The following is a 13,401-nucleotide window of genomic DNA, read 5'->3' on the forward strand; positions in this document are numbered from 1 at the left end:
GATTAGTACGCAGAGTTAAGGCATTAAGAGTAAATGGAGATTGTAATAACGTTCACCCTACACCATTAACGATGCAATACAATACCCACAGAATTTGGCAGATTGGTCCTTTGCAGCCATGGATAGAGTTTGTGAGCAGCGTCTGGGTGGATGAAACTTTCAGTGCTTCCACTGTCAAACAGGCAGTTAATTCATTTCCCATTTACCTCAATCTCCATCATCGGGTGATTGGGTGAGGGCTGCCTTGATCCAAGATGATGGACGCTAGTACCTGGTCGCCGTCGCTGTCGGAGGGGGAGCTGGTTTGGGAAGGTGATGGCCCTCATGTTGACTACGTGATCGCACCAGGAGGGGTGGATGAAAACAGCGGAAGTGGAGTCAGGTAAGATGGCCACATCCCCGAGCTACGCACTCAGTCCAGCTGTTCAAGGCCAGAAGTGATGTCGTCACTCTGGGAGGAAGTGGAGTCAGGTTTGATGGCCGACCCCCAGGGGGTGCACATGGCACTGCTTAGTAGGGAAAGCTTCGACTTACATACTCTCTTGTAGTATCCTTTTTCCCCCATCCTGAGCAGGTGTCTTCTCTCTGTGGGTAGCATTGCCGAGGGTGCTTCTGCTGACCGCAGAAGTAGTACTTCAGGTGCTTGACTGTAGCATTGGTGTCGGGGTCTCCCTGTGTCATCATGTCCCAAAATGCCTGTGCCCGCGGCCCACACGTTCAGGGCCCATTGCCAACAGCGATAGATTCTGCGTGGTGGTGGGGTGAATCTAAAGTCTTAGCCAGCAGGAGGGATCTCTTCAACAAGAGCTTGTCTTCCTCTAACAGACGATAGCTGATGTAGTGGGAGCTCACCCCAGCTATGCAGGCATCCTGGATCAGCTCTTCCACATACTGGTCTGCAATTCTGTGGCAGGGATATTGCCCCTGCATTCTCACCCCAGATCATGCAGGACCCAAAAGAAATTGTCCAGGTTGATGACTCACCAGGTTGCTGTTTTCCTGAGGCCAGGAGGTACCGTGAGTAGAGTTTATTTACCCATGATCTATAGGAGTTGCAGTGCTCGCTCATGGCAGCGGGGTAAGTCGTGCAGCCCCTGGTCGCCACATATGGATGGCGACTGACCCTCACTCATAGTAGCTTGAGTTTCTTCTCATTAGAGTCCACGAGGTCCTCAGAAACTTCCAGGAAATCTGTGAAGCACTCGATCCACTGCTCTTACAGCTCAGGGGCTTCGGTCACAGCAGTTTGTCCATCCTGTGTGGAAGATTTAAAGTATAATAAAGGAATACGCTCTATCAATGTCTCCAAAGCTGTAGAGTAAGGAACGATACTGTAGACTTGGAGCTGGCCCGATTCCAAGTGCTCGACTCAGGACAGGAAGAGGGAGGTTGACCTTTATTTCAGGGTCACAAGGGGAGGAGTTAGCAGGGAGCGAGTCACCAGTGAGAGATGGGCCAGCTCCCCATTAACAGACACATATATGTACCACCACACCCTAATCTCTACTGACACCTCAATTAGCTGTTGCTTTTTCCATTCCCCCAATGTTTCCCTCGCTTCCTTGGGCTTTCTCCATATAGGGTCAACAAAGTGTTGTGGATGCTCCCTGCATATTCATGTATCTATCAAGAAAGTCTTTTAAATCCCTAAATTCCCTGCAGAAAGACATGATAGCATTTACTTTCTTATTAGCCAAGTGCCTTATCTTGTGACACTGGAATTCTGATAGGGGTCCCTCGACTGCACAATGGATTAAGGATATCAGCTTCTTTATTAAACTGGAGAAAATCAAATATACATTAAGAGGGTCCAGTGGAAAATTTGTCCACAAACGGCAACCGTTTATGCATTTTTTTCTCCAAATTGTGAGTGCTGATGGAGTAAAAGACTAACTGGGAGATGGTGGTACCAGTACAATCGGTAATATTCCAATGATACTGTCAGCGAAGGTGCCAAGGGGTGGGAGGGGGGGGTTGTCCGAGGGTGTATCTGAGGGTGGATGGGAACATTTGTGTTTGTGTGTATTGGTTTTTATTAAAAGGAGCCAAATGTAGATCTGTATGTGTGCAAAGTTGTTTTTGATGCTCGATAAATATGTTTTGGGAGGAAAAAGAAATATTTTCAAAGCTATTACCGTGTCTGTTTCCACCACTAACCCTGGCAGCCTGTTCTGGGCACCCGCCACTCTGTTAAAAAAACCCCACATCTTCCTGTGCTCTGCTGCACAGAGCTTCTCTGCCATGAATTTATTTCCACAGCACAGTAAAATACCTGAATGAAGTAAATGCAAACCTTGAACTAATCATGTTTTTATATATAATATATAAAAATTGCTGAATTAAAATTAATATGATTTATTCCAAGGGCATGCATGCTGTGATAGTAATTGGGAAATGTTGGAATGAGTAATCATGATTATTAAAACAGGATTATTCATTTATTTTCCTCGATGAAAGTTCAAAGAATAATAAACAACATCATCAATATATTTACATGATTTAATGCAGCAGGAAGGCGACGTTCAATAAGGATTTAAAAAGCCTTTACATTTAGTTGTTGTGTTGGAATGGGCTTGGGGAAAATAGGTGGTTGTAAACAGCAACATATATTATACAGAGCTTAATCTAGAGCCGATGATTTAACAGGGTATTCTGGAATTGTGGTTTGCAAAGCCAACAATTTAATCACACACCTTCCACTTCAGACTTAGTAACTCAACAAAGTGTTGCTAATCTTTCCCCATATTAAATTTCCTGGAGTTCTCTTCTGCTGAATGGTAACTATTTTCGTCATGATTTCTGGCCAACATCCTGGAGGGTTTGCTCTGTGATAAGCCACATAGGTATGCTCTCTCATCCCTTGCATCACCCCTCCATTCCCCCACACTCTCACCACCCTGATCCCAACCCAATTCCCAAGTCACTCCTTCCCCAATGGAAGCTCAAAGTTCATGGGCGTTCAGATCAGTTGTGAAGATGCTCATTGTCCTCACCTGCAATGTTATTCTCCAAACTGTGCAACATTGGGTGTCAGCATCAATTATATACTTGGCTTCTGAATTAGGCTTTGAAACCATGACCTTCTGACTCCCAAGATTGGAGTGGTACACTGAGCCTGCCCAATGAAGCAGTTGAGGCTGTCTCCTTCAATATAGTTAAGTTCCAGATGGATAGATTTTTGAATGGTAGTGTTGCGGGGAACAAGCAGGTAAGAGGGGCTGAGTCCATGCCCAGATCATCTGTGATCTGGTTGAATGATGGACCAGGCTCAATGGGTCAGATGCTCCTATTTCTTATGTTCTCATGAGCCACAGTATTCTGCATCGATGTGTCCAATGATCTGCACGTGGATCTGAATAGTTTTCTGCATTCTTCAAGCTCCTGTGACAAGGCCCATCAATGCTGTGTCGCACGAGAGTCCCAAAAATGTACATTGGCATTGTATTCACAATTCCCACCCACCAGCCTGGGTGGCTTGTTAACCACTGAATGTAGGAATCTGTGAATATTGTTGAATGCGTGATGTGTTGGCATTGCCTGCAGTACAGGTAGATCCACACATCACCGAGAAGGGCTCCTAAAGAACAATCACTGATTGTGCCAAAGGTATTTTGTGAATTAGCAGCCCTCCCAAGCCAGTCGAATAATTACCAAGCACAATTTTCAATCAGTAGTGAGGCCCTGTTACAAACTAAATCAGCAGCAAAAGGAATATATGTTTTTAAAAACAAGTTTTATTATTAATTATTAATAACATAACTTTTCTTACTTAAATTAAACTAACCCACTCTGTGTGTGTGTGTGTGTGTGTGTGTGAGTGTGTGTGTGTGTGAGTGTGTGTGTGTGTGTGTGAGTGTGTGTGTGTGTGAGTGTGTGTGTGTGTGTGTGAGTGTGTGAGTGTGTGTGTGTGTGAGTGTGTGAGTGCGTGTGTGTGTGAGTGTGTGAGTGCGTGTGTGTGTGAGTGCGTGTGTGTGTGTGAGTGAGTGAGTGCGTGTGTGTGTGTGTGTGTGTGTGTGTGTGTGTGTGTGTGTGTGTGTGTGTGTGTGTGTGTGTGTGTGTGTGTGTGTGTGTGTGTGTGTGAGTGTGTGTGTGTCTGTCTGTCTGTCTGTCTGTCTGTAAAACCTCAAACCATTACAGTTTAAGTTTGATTCTAATGAGAAGATTTAAAGGTCCATTTCAGAAATCTTTTGTGTTCAAAAGCAATTATGGTGTGAGGCATCTGATTTCTTTAAATTGTTGCTGAGAAGCAATAATGAAGTATTTTGAAACATTAAGCCATCAGACCTCTTAAAAAATTTATTTTGTAGAGTTGTTTTCAGAGCAATGTTTCTTCATGCGATCAATTTTCTCTCTCTTGCATGGAGATTTTTGGAATCTGAATTTGCCCTCTTTATCTTAAAAAGGCAGTCAAAAGTGGTTTTCCTTATTTCAAAAGCCACTTATTCTATGTTTCCCTTTTTCCAGGAGTAACACACAACAGTATCATTTCTGGTTACTGTACCTTCAATCTCAAAACTGTCATCTTCTGTCAAAGAGATGGTAAAGTGGCTCTTCTTTTTTGCCACTGCTTTTGCGTACCTCCCATGATAAGGATAATACAGAACAGCACCTCTCTCTCTCTCTCTCTCTCTCTCTCTCTCTCTAGAGAGAGAGAGAGGGGTCTTCCAATCCTGTCTTTTACAGGATGGTCAACCTCTTCTGGTTTCAAAATGCCCATGTTCAGTAATGTGTTTCTCCTAAAATGTCTCATCACATGACACATGACATCGTTTCTGTTTCTCCAAAAGTATGAATCATGTCAGATGGCCCTTTTGAAGTTACTTCCAAAGTTAATTCACATCTATATGCTAAAAGCATCTCTGTCCACTTACAAGTGAATATGACTCCAGATAGTCGATTAATCGTATTTTGTGGAATATTTTATTTAAATTAACATATATAAGATAATAACAAAAACAATAATAAATCACAATATTACAGTATTAACAGATATATGCCGAGAATATATAAAAGGAAAAGAAAGAATTTATTTAAAGAACTAAACTATAAACTAAAAGAAAACACTAAAACCCTCCTCCCCAACCTAATCTAATCCCATAACTAATCTAATCCATCATAAAATACATAATAGCATAACTGCATTGAGATTCCAATTGCATCAGGATGACACTCAAGGATCCCAAAAATATCATAAAGTTCAGGGAAAACTTCACTGGTCAGGAGGATTTTTTTAAATTATAATTTTAATCTCATAATTCTAGCATAAGGGCTCAAAATTTGTAGAAATAAGGAATCTTTACCACTTAAATTACAGGTAATTTTTTTTCTATAAGAATAAATCTTTGAATCTCAGCATGCCATCTTTCTAATCAGTTTTCCATGTTACAGCAATACATTTCCTTACTAATTTAACAAATTTTAATTGAGAATCTGGCAAAAGTAATTTAGGAATAATACTTTCAAAATTTCCCAACAACAATAATTCAGGGTTTAACAGAAAAGTTACACCCGTAATTCATTGTAAAAACTTAGTAATAGAAACCCAGAAAGAATTAACCTTAAAACAAGACCATGTAGAGTGAAAAGAGGTTCCAAATTATTTTCCATATCTAAAAATTCAATCTCTATCTATTCAGTTTCTGAGGTGTAATATACAATTGATGTAAAAATTATAATGAAGTCATCTACATCTTACATTATAGTATTAGACAGAACTTCTTTGCATAGATTTTTCCAGACCTGTTGATCTATTATCGTGTCTAGATCTTGTTCCCATCTTTATTTTGAATTAAACAAACCTACTTTAGGCATTTGTTCTTGTAACAAAATATACGCTATTGAAATTAATTTTTTAGTCATTCTATCAACTATAATTTGCTCCAAATTTGAAAGATCTTTTAAAACCATATCAGATCCTAATTTCTCTCTTAAATGGACTCTTAGTTGAAAATAACAAAATAACATATTATGAGGAATATCATATTTGATTTTTAACTATCATTATTGTAAAAATCTCCCAATTTTAAAATTCCATTATTCCAAATATTTTAAAAAGATTATCGTTTGAAAAAATTAATAAAGGATTAATTAATGCCATTTTTAACTGAAGAAAATTTCCATCAATTTCTAACTTAACTTTATTCCAGAAATTAAGCAGATGTTTTAATATCAGAGCATCTTTATCTGTTGTTATTAATTTTGGCTCCCATTTATAAATAAACTCCTCTGGTATAATTTCTCATAACTTATTTAATTCAATTTCCACCCAGGATGGTTTAATTTTTACAAAAATGGAGACTAAAAATCTTAATTATGCTGCCTTTTAATAATTCTTAAAATTAGGAAATTGTAGTCCCCCTTGTTCATATTTTCATGTTAACTTTTCTTATAATTTTCTTAGCATTTTTCCTTTCCAAAGAAATATCCTAACTTGTTCATTTAAATCTTGTGGGAAAAAATTGAGCTATAGAAATAGGTAAAGTTTGAAATAAATATTGAATTCTTGGAATAATATTCATTTTAATACAATTAACTCTTCCAATTAATGTAATAGGCTAAATTTATCCATTTCTTTAAATCTTCATCTATCTTCTTAAATATTGGGATATAATTTAATTTATATAATTTTTTTCAAATTATTATCATGTAGCGGCAGCTACACCTGCTCCTGAAAGAACACACACAACCAGACAGGTTGAGCTCAATGAGCAGACTAGTTTATTGCAGGCTGCTGGGCTGTACTAATGCACCCAGCCCGGACCTGGCTGAGAACAGTGCTGGAGAGCGCTGACGTCACTCAGGTGTCACGTGGTCCCCCAGTGCGGGCTTCAGAGCCCCATGCTGGGAGGAAGGGAACACCTGTACACAGTAAACAGCTCCCGCCTGCCGCCAATGTCCAGTGTGAACGTGGAGTTGGAACGCTGTACAACCCTGTATGGCCCCTCGTACGGTCGCTGCAGAGGTGCTGCAGTCAGGCCCCGCCGAACGAAAACATACTCCATGGAAAGCAGTTCAACAGGAACGTGAGATGGGCGGGTGCCATACCTGGGTGGTGGTGGGAGTTCAAATGAGTCCAAGCATGTCCTAAGGTGAGGAAGTAGTTCATGCAGCGATCGCTGGGGATTGTGAGATGCATTGATGAACTCACCAGGTAGTGCCAGCGGCGCACTGTAGACCAGCTCAGCAGATGATGCCTGCAGATATTCCTTGGGAGTGGAGCGGATGCCAAGGAGTACCCAAGGCAGTTCGTCCACCCAGTCGGGTCCGGTGAGGCGGGCCATGAGCGCCAACTTAAGGTGGCAGTGCAGACATTCGACCTGTCCATTGGCCTGCGGGTGGTAGGCCATGGTGCGGTGTAGCTGGATCCCCAACCTGTTGGCGAGCTATGCCTAGAGCACAGATGTAAACTGGGTGCCCTGATCACTGGTGAGGTGAGCTGGGATGCCGAACCAGGTGACCCAACCATGCAACAGTGCTCGAGAGCAGGAGACGGTGGAGGCGTCTGGCCTCGGGCCAGCGAGTGATGCGGTCTACCACCATAAACAGGTAATGGTTGCCCCGGGAACCGGGTAAGGGCCCGACGATGTCCATGTGAATGTGGCTGAACCATTTCCGAATCTGCTTGAACTCCTGTACTGGCGCCCTGATGTGCCTGTGCACCTTGGACATCTGGCAATGGCTGCATGTTCTGACCCAGCCCCCAATCTGCTTCTGCAGCCATTGCCATACGAACCGTTCTGCCACCATCCGGACCGTGGACCATAGACAGATGTGAAATGTTGTGGATGTGACGGAAGTCCTGCCTGCGCCACTGCTGGGGAACCTCTGGTCATAGAGTGCCCAAGGAGATATCGCACAGGATGGTACCTTCACCACACGGAGTCAGGAGGTCTCTGAACCGCAGCCCCTTAATGGCGGTCTTGAAGGCTCTCATCTTCTCATCAGACTTCTGGTCCTGGGCGAGCTGATCGAAATCGAGGCCGGGCATCAGCGCACAGATAGCCAGTCACAAGAGTGCATCAGCAACCACATTGTCCTTCCCCGCCTTGTGCCGAATGTCAGTGGTAAACTCCGACATTAAGGAGAGGTGACGCTGCTGCCGGCCCGACCAGGGATCCTTTGCCATCACGAGCGCCTGGCTGAGGGGTTTGCAGTTGGTGAAGATTATAAAAGTCCTCCCCTCCAAAAAATAGCAGAAATGCCACACCATACATGTCCAGTAACTTGCGGTCAAAGGAAATACACTTGCATTCCGGCTGGTGGAGCAGGCAGCTGAAGAATGCCAGTGGCTTCCAATGTCCATTCACCTGCTGGTTCAGGACGGCACCGATGGCTGTGGCAGAGGCATCGACAGAGAGTGCCATATGCAGGTCAGTGTGCGGGTGGGTGAGCATGATGGCCTTCGCAAAGGTGTCCTTCGTGGCCTCAAATGCAATGCAGGCTTCTGGGTTCCAAGCGAGCATTTTGAGCTTGGATGCAATGAGGGAGAATAGCAGCAGCATGATACGTGCAGCTCCCGGGATGAAGCGGTTGTAAAAGTTGACCATACCCGCGAACTCCTGCAGTCTCCTGAGGCTGTCCGGGCGTGCGAATTCCCTGATAGCAGTGACCTTCGCAGCAGCAGACGTGGCTCCTTCAGGCATGATGGTATGGCCCAGAAACTCCATGGACTCTTTCCCAAACTGGTACTTGGCCGGGTTGATGGTAAGGCTGAAATCGGCCAGCTGGGAGAAAAAGGTGCGTAGGTTGGCCTTGTGTTGCACCTGGTCCTTGCTGGCAATGAGGATGTCATCCAAATGAATAAAGATGAAATCCAAGTCCCTGCCCACAGAGTCCATGAGGTGCTGGAAGGTCTGAGCAGTGTTCTTGAGCTGAACGGCATGCGCAGGAATTTGAACAAGCCAAAGAGGGTGTGATAGTACAGATCTATCACCAATGTATATAGTGTATCCCAGCAGAGGTTCGAAGTTGTGCGGTCCGGGCAGAAAGAAGGAGGCGGCGGCCCCGATCTGGGCACAGGGAAAGAAGCGGCGGCCCCGGCCCCGGTTCGGGCAGAGGGTAGGCGGTGGCGGCCACGATCTGGACAAGAGCGAAGGGGAGGCGGTAGCCCTGGCCTCGGTCGAGTGAGGCAGGCGGAGGCCCCGGTCCAGGCAGAAAGGGGAGGCAGGCCCCTCCAGCCCGGGTAAGAAACCTGCATAGGAGAAGGCCACTCTGATATAAAACCTACGACCCAAGGACCTCGCTGCCACGTCCCAGCTTGATTGGCCACGGCACACGAACCATGGGTGTAAAGGGTGGGGCCAGTACTGCGCACACTGCACTCCACCTAAAAGCTCCTTTGTGCAGGCCCGAGGACAGGTCCACGTCCTCCCCCTCCACGTCCTCCCCCTTCATGTCCTCCCCCTCAAAAGAAGCTCACAAACTCAAGCTGAGAACATCAGAACCATGCGAGACAAGGCCGACAGACACCGACCTGAACGTCGGTCTGCGCTCATCGCACATGAACTCCTCAGACTTAATATCGACATAGCCGCTCTCAGCGAAGTCCGCTTTGCAGATATAGGCAGCCTCCAAGAACGCGGCGTGGGCTACACACTCTACTGGTCTGGCAAGCCTATGGATGAACGACGCCTATCTGGTGTAGGCTTTATGGTCAAGAACTCCATTGCCTCCAAACTCGAAAACCTCCCGACAGGCCACTCGGATCGGATCATGTCCATGCAACTCCCCCTTCAAAACAAGCGTCGCATCACCCTCATCAGTGTCTATGCTCCAACCCTCCAGGCGGAACAAGCAGACAGTAGGCGTGGCTAAGCTCCAATCGCTATAAGCACAGTCTAGATACTGTAACTATATACTCGATATACATTGGTGATAGATCTGTACTATCACAGAGGGTGACTATGGCTGTCTTGGGTATGTCCTCAGGGTGCACCGGGATCTGGTGATAGCCGCACACCAGGTCAACCTTGAAGAAAACCCTCACACCATGCAGGATAGCCATAAAGTCTTGGATGTGAGGGATGGGGTAACGGTCAGGAACTGTTGCCTCATTGAGCCGTCGATAGTCTCCGCAGGGACACCAGCCACCGGAGGCTTTCAGGACCAGGTGGAGTGGCGAGGCCCATGGGCTGACAGACGCCGAATGATCCCCAGTTCCAACAGGTGCGAAAACTCCTCCTTCGCCACCTGGAGCTTGTCAGGCAGGAGCCAGCGTGCCTTGACGTGAACCATTGGGCCCTGGGTGGGGATGTGGTGGAACACCCTGTGGCGCAATGAGACAGCGGAGAACTGTGGCTTGAGGAGTGTTGGGAACTTGTCCAGTATTCGCTGGAACTCATCTCTGGGCATGCTGATCGTGGCTATCTGTGGTTGCTCCGAGCGGGTGGTGTCAAGGTGAATGGCCTGGAAGGTATGGGCATCAACCAGGCGCCTACCTCAAATGTCCACCAGAAGCCCATGTGCAAGGAGGAAGTCTGCATCCAGGATAGCAGTCGGGGGGGTCAAGACGGTGAACCTCCACACGAAATTTCGTTGGCCGATCTGGAAGTGGACTGTCTTGACTCCATACCTCCAGATTGCTGTTGCGTTGGCTGCATGGAGGGGAGGTCCATGAGGTCGGTTCCTGGACACGACGGCCTTGGCTGGGATGATGCTGATCTGGGCTCCAGTATCAACGAGGAACCGTCGGCTGTTGACTGAGTCCCGTAGGTAGGGTTAGGGATAGGGACTGTGTCCTTGGCCAGCCACCACAGCCATCAACAGCGGCTGGCCTGGTTGTTTCCCTGGAATGAGCAGGACTGACGACATTTCCGAGCCTTGGCTCCCCAGAGCTGGTGGTAGAATCGGAGGCCTGGAGCAGATGCTATGGCCTTGGTTATGCTCTTGGGGGCCCCTGCAGGGGCCAGGTGTTCTGCCACGCCACTAGAGGCAGGCTTGGCAAGGTCGTGCCTGTGCTTCGTGACCTGCTGGACCACTGAGCCCTCTGAGAATCGTGCGAGGCATAGCTCTTGGGCCTTCTGGGTGACCTTCCTCGGGTCAGTGAAGCCCTCCTGGACCAGCAGCGGCTGGATGTCCCCAGGCATATGGTCGAGGAAAATGCACGTGAAGAGTGGACAGTTGGTGTGCTCACCCATGAGCGCGAGCATCTCATCCATCAGCTCCATTGGGGACCTGTCCCCCAGGGCGTTGAGGTGCAGCATCCGAGCACCACGCTGGTGTCTGGTTAGTCCGATGGACCCAGTAAGCACTCGCTTGATGGTCTCGTATTTGTCCTCGGCGGGTGGGTGCTGAACATGGTGCAGCAAACATCTGGCAGTGGCCTGGTCCAGGGCAGCGACCACATGGTAGAATTTGGTCGTGTCGGGCGAAATCTGGCAGAGGTGAAATTGACCCTCCGCATGTCTGAATCAGGTCTCCGGCTCCTGAACCCAGAAATCAAGCAGTTTCACGGCTATAGCTCTGATCTCAGGCTCACTCATGATGGGTTCAAAGACGTTTGAACCAGTCAGGGTCATCAATTGTGGTGGCAGCTACACTGCTCCTACAATAACACACACAACCAGACGGGTTGAGCTCAGTGAGCAGACTAGTTTAATGCAGGCTGCTGGGCCGTACTTATACTCCCAGCCTGAACCTGGCTGAGAACCACACTGGAGGGCGCTGATGTCACCCAGGCATCACGTAATCCCCCAGCGCGGGCTTCTGAGCCCCATTCTGGGAGAAAGGGAAAACCCCTGACAGCACCATTTTGGCTGGCTGCCCCGCCACATTGCTTACAACCGCCTGCCTAATGCTGAGCCACCACAATCAATACATATACCTAAATATTTTATCTTATCTTTCCATTTAAATTGAACTTGTTGTTGACATTGTGAATAATCTCCTTGTACCAATTCCATTACTTCACTTTTATCCCAATTTATTTTATACTCTGAAATTTTCCCATATTCTAACAATTGACTATAAAGTCTTGATAATTATAATTGTGGTTGAGTTAAATAAACTAATACATCTGCAAATAAACTAATTTTATGTTCAGTCTGATTTATTTCAAACCCTTTCAACTGTCAGTCATCTCAAATTTTTTGTGCAGGTGGCTCTAAAGCAAACAAAGCTGGTGATAAGGGCATCGCTGCCCACTAGATCTAGTTAAATTAAAAGATTGAGATATCTGTCGATTTGGTATTACCTTAGCTTTAGGATTTCTATATAGTGCCTTCATCCAATTTATAAAGTAAACACCAATGCCAAATTTACTCAAAACCTTAAATAAAATTCCCATTCTAGCCAATCAAAAGCCTCTTCTACATCTAAAGCTACTATAATACTCAATTTTTTTTTTCTTCTGTGCTAAATGGATTAAACTTAATAGCCTTACTATATTTTCTGTAGTTTGTTTATTTTTAACAAAACCCATCTGGTCCATATTTATCAATTCAGGAAGATACTCATTAATCCTATTTGCCAGTACTTTTGCTATAATTTTAAAATCAACATTCAATAAAGATATAGGTCTAATATGAAGCTGGTTTTCATGGATCCCTATCTTTTTTAGGAATAACTGTAATTATAGCTGTGGAAAAAGTTTCTGGAAGATAATGTTGTTCAAAAGCATGTTCTATTACTTTCATAAATAATGGAATCAATAAATCTTAAAATTCATCTGGGAACCCATCTTCTGGATATTTATTTTTTTGTAAACTATTTAGTGCATCATTAACCTTTTGTTCAGTAAAAGGACCATCTAAATCATTTTTACATACTTCAGTTAAATTTGGTAATATCAATTGTGACAAATATTCATCTATAGTCTCCTCATCATGTCATGATTCAGATGTATATAACTTTTCTTAAGATTCCTTAAATACATCATTTATTCTTTGTGGTTTATATGTCAGTTCATTATTATTCTGTGGTATTGCATTAATTGTTCTAGGAGATTGTTCTGTTTTTAATTGCCAAGCTAAGAATTTATGTGATTGTTCCCCTAATTCATAATTTCTGCTTAGACTGTAATATCATTTTATTTTTTTCTATATGTTAACATTGCATTATATTGTAATTTTTATTAACTAAGCTTCTATATTTATCCTCAGAGGATGGCTTTTGAATTTCCTTTTCCAATATTGTTATTTCCTTTTCCAATTTCTCCATATCCATAAATTCCTTTTTGTTTTGAATGTTTTCAATGCATCCCAAATTATAAACATATCTTCTGTTAAATGTAAATTTGTATCACAAAATTGTATATGTCTTATTTTAAAAATCTACCCTTTTCAATAATAATGAATTTAATCTCCACTGAGTGTTGTTTTTCAACAAATTCCAATTCATTCAACAATGGAGAAGGATCAGATAATATTTTTGTTTTATAATCAACATTTTAAATTCTTGATTAGA

The sequence above is a fragment of the Narcine bancroftii genome, chromosome 10 (assembly GCF_036971445.1).
Source record: "Narcine bancroftii isolate sNarBan1 chromosome 10, sNarBan1.hap1, whole genome shotgun sequence".
Taxonomy (NCBI): domain Eukaryota; kingdom Metazoa; phylum Chordata; class Chondrichthyes; order Torpediniformes; family Narcinidae; genus Narcine; species Narcine bancroftii.